Raw genomic sequence first — 8,236 nt, forward strand, 5'->3', positions numbered from 1 at the left:
GCAGTCCCTTTCAATCTCCCTTGCATTTTTTTTTTTTTTTTTAATTCTGGGAAAGTCAGGTATCTCTGTGACCTTACTTTAATTTGATTTAAGCATCAATACAAAAGCTTCATAGGCACATTGTGAAGTAAAGTGATTTATTTTTCCATTATTACCTCTGGGAATTATGGGGCATTTTAGAAATAAATTCCAGTGATAGTCCCATTCACTTGCATAGTAACAAAAATAAAAGTCAATTAGAGACAAAAACTTGAATAATAAGGTATGGATGAAATTAGATTGTGTATAACTGTTAAACTTTCCCTTTCAATAGAGAATTTTTATCTGTTAAAAATTATATTTTTTCATATAATATTTCATTTATGAATGGGATAAGGATGAACCATAAACCGTCATTTTTGTAGAAAAGCATTTGCTAGTATTTGTATTATTTTGGTCTATTAGAGATATAACACTGGTAAATGATATACTGTCTTTTCCTCTTGTAAACAATAAGTTTACTTGGATATTTATCCAACAAATATTTGATATCTTACTATTTCCCAGATGCTGGGCATAGAGTTGGGCTACAAAGATAGAGACAACATTTTTCCTGGCCTAACAGGAGAGATTAACGTATAAATAAATAAGATCTATTCATTGGCCAAAAACACACATTGAGTTTTTCCCACGTCGAACTTTATTCAAAACACTAGAGATACAGCCATGAACAAGGCTAAGGAAGGCCTTCTTTCCTGGGATTATATTTTAGTGTGAGAGAATAGAAAAATAAAAATAAAATTGAATATATCAGAACCTAGATCATGTGGTTTTGGAAGGCTTCTTGTGGACACACAATGCTTGGCTGATACCTGAATGGCATAAGGAGCCAGCCAAGTAACTATCAGTGATAAGAGCAACCTAAGAGAAGCCTTTGTTAGGGCAATGGACCTAAGGCACTCAGTGTCTCCAAGGAAGGAAATAAGTCTAATATGACTAAGGCAAAGCGAGTGGTAGTGAAATAAAATCAGAAGGCAGGAGGCACATCAGACAGAGCTTTAGAGTGGCCAAAAAAAGGTGAAAGTGTTAGCAATTCAGCTGTGGCACACAGACTGTATATCTTGCCAGGGTTCTCTGTCCATGGGATTCTCCAGGCAAGAATACTGGAGTGGATTGTCACTTCCTTCCCCAAGGGATCTTCCTAACCCAGGGATCAAGCCTAGGTCTCCTGCATGTCACACAGATTCTTTACCATCTGAGCCACAAGGGAAGCCTTTAGAATGACAAGTTTAATCCATTTAATGAAATTTTAATCCAATTTCAAATGAAGGCTACTAAAGGACTTTTACTCTGGAAATGAAACAACTGATTTGCATTCTACGGAGATGGTTCTGACAGCTGGTGGAAGATGTATGAATGAATGAAGAAGCAAAGAGACCATTACAGTTGTAGAAGTAAGATGTAATGGTTCTTGAATAATGGTAAAGTTAGAAAATCAATGGGTTTTGCATGTTTCGTTCATTGATAAGTTGTGGGTATGTGAGGCAAAGTGAATATTTTTTAAAAAATAATATATTTTCCAAAGTTGTTGGCATAGTAAGGGATTATATTCCTTACTATGGCAAGGACCAGTAAGTGCAATATGAGGAACATGAAAACACATTTCTCTGAAACAATAATTGGATTACTGAAAAAACAACAGTAACAAAAAATGAAATGAGATGTTAAGTTATAGGTACAGGAATGAGCCAAAGACGTATATGTTATGTTCTGGTAATTCTACGTATTCTCATGTGATTACAACAGAGGAGCAAAGAAATCATACAAACAGTATAGCTAGAATCTGATTGTGATGGTGCTAAGCAGTTTGGGCATAGCATATAGGAAATGGGATTATAGAGGATATATGTTTTAAGATCATAAAACTGGACACATTAAAAAATAATACTATGTTTTCTGTAACTGTTTTTAATTTTCAAAGGCCTTTTATGTATCATTGGATTATACTGCAGAGCTAGTAGGGGGAAAAAGGAATAACATCCTCTATCTCATGGGACATCTCAAAAAGAGAAACTATCATAGAGTTTGGCAAAATAAGGAAGAATTTCAGAGTAAAATGTCATGGAGAAGAGGCATATCAAAAGAATCAAATGAGAATCAGTTTTTACTTTATAAGACCAAAATTTATTATGCAAAATAGCATAATATTAAGTAATACTTGACTACACTTCCTTTATTATTTTCTGTCTCTCGCTTCCCTTTCTACTAGATTATGAACTAAAGATGGTGAAAGCTTTTGGTCTTGTTGTTCAAAGATGTATTCCATTCATGAGGAAAGTACCTACATGTGTTTATTACTAGATATATTTGCTAATTAGTGTCTTTTTTTTCTGATAGATGAAAGGGGGTGGAATTTATTTGCAGAAATTAAGTAAAAGATTACCCTCAATTCAGTCTTTTAGATTAATGGGTTGAATCGGAGATCCTAAAACAAAATTATTTTATGGGTTCTCTCTCAAAATTCTGACTCAGCTGCATTATGGTAAATTAGATGTAAATATTTCATGTCCTAGTAACTGAAGCAGGTCATTATGGGCATTAAAAGAGCTAAGCAGAATAGAGCTAATTAGTGGAGATAGAAGTAGAAAACTAAGTTTATCCAAGTAAAAATGAGATGATCTGATCAGTTCTGAGGACTATAGTCCTTGGAACCTAGAAATCAAAAATGTCATCTCTAATTGCTATAAACTAGCATGTACATTCAGAAAACGAAGATCATGGCACCTGGTCCCATCACTTCATGGGAAATAGATGGGGAAACAGTGGAAACAGTGTCAGACTTTATTTTTCGGGGCTCCAAAATCACTGCAGATGGTGACTGCAGATATGTAATTAAAAGACGCTTACTCCTTGGAAGGAAAGTTGTGACCAACCTAGATAGCATATTCAAAAGCAGAGACATTACTTTGCCAACAAAGGTCCGTCTAGTCAAGGCTATGGTTTTTCCTGTGGTCATGTATGGATGTGAGAGTTGGTCTGTGAAGAAAGCTGAGTGGCGAAGATTTGATGCTTTTGAACTGTGGTGTTGGAGAAGACTCTTGAGAGTCCCTTGGACTGCAAGGAGATCCAACCAGTCCATTCTGAAGGAGATCAGCCCTGGGATTTCTTTGGAAGGAATGCTGCTAAAGCTGAAACTCTAGTACTTTGGCCACCTCATGCGAAGAGTTGACTCATTGGAAAAGACTCTGATGCTGGGAGGGATTGGGGGCAGGAGGAAAAGGGGACAACATAGGATGAGATGGCTGGATGGCATCACTGACTTGATGGACGTGAGTTTGAGTGAACTCTGGGAGTTGGTGATGGACAGGGAGGCCTGGCGTGCTGCGATTCATGGGGTCACAGAGTCGGACACGACTGAGCAACTGAACTGAGCATGTACAGAACACTTGGTAATGTCTCATAAAAGTCTGGGTCCTTGTTGGTCTTAAGTCAATGGACAGGGAAGCCTGAAATTCTACAGTCCATGGGGTCACAAAGAGTTTGACACGACTGAGCTGATGTGCAGGTTAGCTAAGATTGTTATGGGAAGACTGTCATTTGCAGTTCAATAAATAGGAATTTGAAAGAAAGGTTAGAAATCATTTCAGACTGATTAAAATTTCTGCCCAGCAGCATTAGTAATTATTAGGAATTTCAGGACTATGATTTGGGTTATGCCATAATGCATAATTTGGTATGTGATTTGATGCAACTTTTATTGCCTTCACTGTTCTCTGCTCCATTCCATGAGGTTTGGCTGCTTCTAATTTCCCTGTACACATATCACACTACGCTCAAGCCTTCTATTTTTGTTCATGCTATTTTTGCTTAATGAAGATAAGCATTTTCTTTGAGTGAAATGACCTTTTCACTCATCTTCATCTCCTTTAAAGATAACTACCCCTCATTCTTGGATAATTTAACTGAGTTATCTCTTCTAGGTATCCTTATCTGACATCCATCACTCCTGACAGCAAGATGCCCAGCACTTTGTTAACATTCTGAGCACTTCTCCATTATCAATATATGATGTTTGTTTATGCATTTAGTTTCCCACTAGACTTTTAGCTGCTTGCTGATTATTGTATTTGCCATAATTAATCCAAAATTTAATATTATTTCCTGACACATAGAAACTGATCCATGATTTATTTTTTATTATAACGTGTATGTGTACATGCATGTGTGTGTGTGTGTGTGTATGACTCATTCTGAGCCCTACCCCTCAGTTTTTTCATCAGGTTTCATTTCTTATAATATTCTGTCAGAAGGATTTTCAGGAAAGATAATGATATCAGAAGCATACTAATAATAACTTCAACTTGAAGTTGAAAAGACTATATACATTCTCTATTTGTTTTATAAATTTTATATTTCTATCTCTTGTATTATTCTCACTGAATATCACAATAATTAACCAGATAGGAATATATTTTCATTAATATGCTCAATATACTTTGATTAAGGGTTTTGATGAATGACAATTAAGAGGATAAATAAGTCTTATGCCAACTAAAATGACGTAAAAACATACCGGTTGAGTTTTTGCAAGAGGTTTTAATAAAACCATGCTCTCTAATCAGCTGCTGATCCTGGGAAGGAAGCACATTCTGTACCATTTTGATGTTGTCTCTGGGCAATTTACTGTACTTTATTCCCTGACTGTGAAATTGAATACTTTTATCCTGTACTTGCCCTGCATTTTGCAGCATCTGGTGCTTGCCATAGTAGATGTTTTAGGTCGCTATTCTCCTTTCTTTGAAGTTACTCTCAGAAGTGTAATGAAGGATTTTTCAGTTAATGTGTAGCTGGTAACACAGAGTTAATAACAGCCTCAAGGGTGGTGGATAGTTGGTGTTGCCAGAGATGAGATAAGCACAAAGATATTTTTGAGCATGATTGGCACAGAATGTCACTTCATAGAAAACTGGACTTATCATCAGCAATACCTACATTTGTAAAGGTACTTTTAAAATGATTGTAACCGTATGTTGTTTTTACTCTCAATAAGGGGTATTATATTTTTCAATATCTTTTTTAAAATTAAGATATACTTGATGTATAACATTATATTAGTTTCAGGTATACAACATGTGTGCTTGCTAAGTTGCTTCAGTTGTGTCTGACTCTTTCCAATCCTATGGACTGTAGCCCACCAGGCTCCTCCGTCCATGGGATTTTCCAGGCAAGAATACTTAAGTGGGTTGCCATGCCCTCCTTCATGGGATCTTTCTGACCCAAGGATCTTCCAGACCCTGCGATCAAACCCATGTCTCTTACTTTTCCTTCATTGACAGGCAGGTTCTTTACCATCAGCACCATTTGGGAAGCCCTCAAGAATACAACATAATGCTTCGGTATTTGCATGTAGTGTGAAATACTTATAACAAGTCTAGTTAACATCCATCACCACACAAAGTTACATTATTTTTATAAGAAATTTTAAGACCTATCCTCAGCAACTTTCAAATATCCAGTACAGTATTTTTATTTAATTTTTATTTTATATTGGAGTACAATTGATTAACAATGTTATGTTAATTTCAGGTTTAGAGCAAAGTGAATCAGTTATACACATACATGCATTCACTATTTTTCTTTTTTTTTTTTTTTTTTTAGATTCTTTTCCCATATAGGCCACTGCAGAGTATTGGGTAGAGTTCCCTGTGATATACCTTAGGTCTTACGGCAGTGTGTACATGTTAATCCTAATCTCCCAATTTATTCCTTCCCTCTCTTACCCCCTAGTAACCATAAGTCTGTTTTCTACATCTGTGACTCTACTTTCATTTTGTAAATAAATTCATTTGCACCTTATTTTAAATTCCACGTAGGGAAGCCCCATATAAGCAGTATCAAAATGATAACTATAGTTACATGCTGTACATGACATTCCCAGAACTTACTTTATAAGTTCTGGCCACCTTTTGGCCACCTTTCACCTTCACGTGTTTCATCCACCTCCAACCCCTGCCTCTCGTCTTTGTATCTGCCAATTCAGTTGTTGCTGGGATTTTGTTTTTGTTGTTGTTTGTTTGTTCATTTTTGAGGATTCCACATATAAATGAGATAATAGGATATTTGTCTTTCTCTAACTAATTTCTCTGACTAGCATAATGCCCTAGAGATCCATCCATGTTGTTGAAAATGGCAAGATTTCCTTCTTTTTATTGTTGAATAATATTCCACTGTATATATTCAATATGCTTTTTTCCTGATATAACAAAAATTATTTTGTGACTCAAAGAAACACCCTATATTGACAGTTTATAAGGAAAATAAGAACAATGCATTATTTTAAATATTGCTGAACATCTAAATAATACCTTATTTTGTGCTCATAAGCTGGAATTGTACATATAAATCTAATAATTAAAGAGTTAACTAATACTTCTTTTAATGGTTATATGATTGCTGCCTGTCAAAGTAGGATTAAAAAATAGCAGTTCTATCTGTATTATCTTAGTGAACTTCATTCCCGTAGCCAGTTAATCAACAAATATTTTAGCTCCGATACTTAATCTTTCTGTAGCATCACCATTCTAAGCAATATCCATTTGCTAAAGTATCCATCCAACTGCTGCCTTATATTTGACCTGTCCTCTTCCAGGGCTGCACGAGATGCCAGCGTGTTTATTTATTTTAATAACATCTTTCAGGTCAGTTCAGTTAAGTCACTCAGTTGTGTCCAGTTCTTTGTGACCCCATGGACTGAAGGACACCAGGCTTCCCTGTCCATCACCAACTCCCAGAGCTTGCTCAAACTCATGTCCATCAAGTTGTTGATGCCATCCAACCAAATACATATATATATATGTAATTATTCTCTTTGTCATCCCCTTGTCCTCCTGCCTTCAATCTTTCCCAGCATCAGGGTCTTTTCCAATGAGTCTGTTCTTCGTACCAGGTCGCCAAAGTGTTGGAGTTTCAACTTCAGTGTCGGTCCTTCCAATGAATATTCAAGACTGATTTCCTTTAGGATTAACTGATTAAATCTCCTTGAGGTCCAAAGGAGTCTCAAGAGTCTTTTCCAACACCGTATTTCAAAAATATCAATTCTTCAGCGCTCAGCTTTCTTTATGGTCCAACTCTCACATCCATACATGACTACTAGAAAAACCATAGCTTTGACTAGAATCTTTACTGACACATAATTCTCATACAATAACATTCATCCACTTGAAGTGTACAATTCAAAGGTATCAGCATATTCACACAGTTGTGCAATTATCACCACCATTTAACTTAACAATATTTGAATCTCATCCTCACAAAATAAGAGGCACCATGTAGCAGGCATTCCCCATTCAGTCCTCTCTCCAGTCCTTAGCATTTACTGATTTTATTTCTGTCCTTACAGATGCGCCTGTTCTGAATATTTCATATAAATATTTTCCTACACTATATGAATGTTTATTACCTTTTTTCTCTTAGCATAGTGTTTTTAAAGTTTACATTTTAGCATGTATTATTGCTTCATTGTTATGGTTAAATAATATTATGTTATAAGAATATGCAACACTGAATTTACCTATTCAACAGATTTAGAGACACTTGGACAGTTTCTCTATTTGAACTATTATAAATAATATATATATGTAATTATTCTCTATACATAAATATGTACACACATATATGTAAGTATATACATATATATATACACACATATATATTTTGGCTGTGCTGAGTCTTTGTTGCTGCATGCAGGCCTTCTCTAGTTGTAGTGAGTGGAGGCTACACTCTAGTTGCAGTGTGATGGCTTCTCATTGCAGTGACTTCTCTTGCTCTGAAACACAGGTTCTAAGGCATTCAGGCTGCAGCAGCTTTGGCTCAAAGACCTAGCTGCCCCATGGTATATGGTATCTTCCTGGACCAAGGATTGAACCCATGTCCCCTGGATTGGGAGGTAGATTCTTAACCCCTGGAGTACCAGGGAAGTTCATGATTAATATTAACATGAACATTCATATTATGTTTTTATTTGGATATATGTTTGCATTTCTTTTGTATATTTATTTACGAGTAGAATTGCTAGGTTATAAGACAGCTCTATGTTTAACATTTTGAGGAACTTCCAAAATGAAGCAGCACCATTTTATATTCCAATTACAAATGTAGAAGAGTATCAACACTTTTTGCAAACTCTCTTTTCAATCACAGCCTACAAACAAAAAATCTGAAAATGTAATTTAAAAATTTTAATCTGTAATAATATCAA

Source organism: Bos indicus, chromosome 20, assembly GCF_029378745.1.
Source record: "Bos indicus isolate NIAB-ARS_2022 breed Sahiwal x Tharparkar chromosome 20, NIAB-ARS_B.indTharparkar_mat_pri_1.0, whole genome shotgun sequence".
Lineage (NCBI taxonomy): Eukaryota > Metazoa > Chordata > Mammalia > Artiodactyla > Bovidae > Bos > Bos indicus.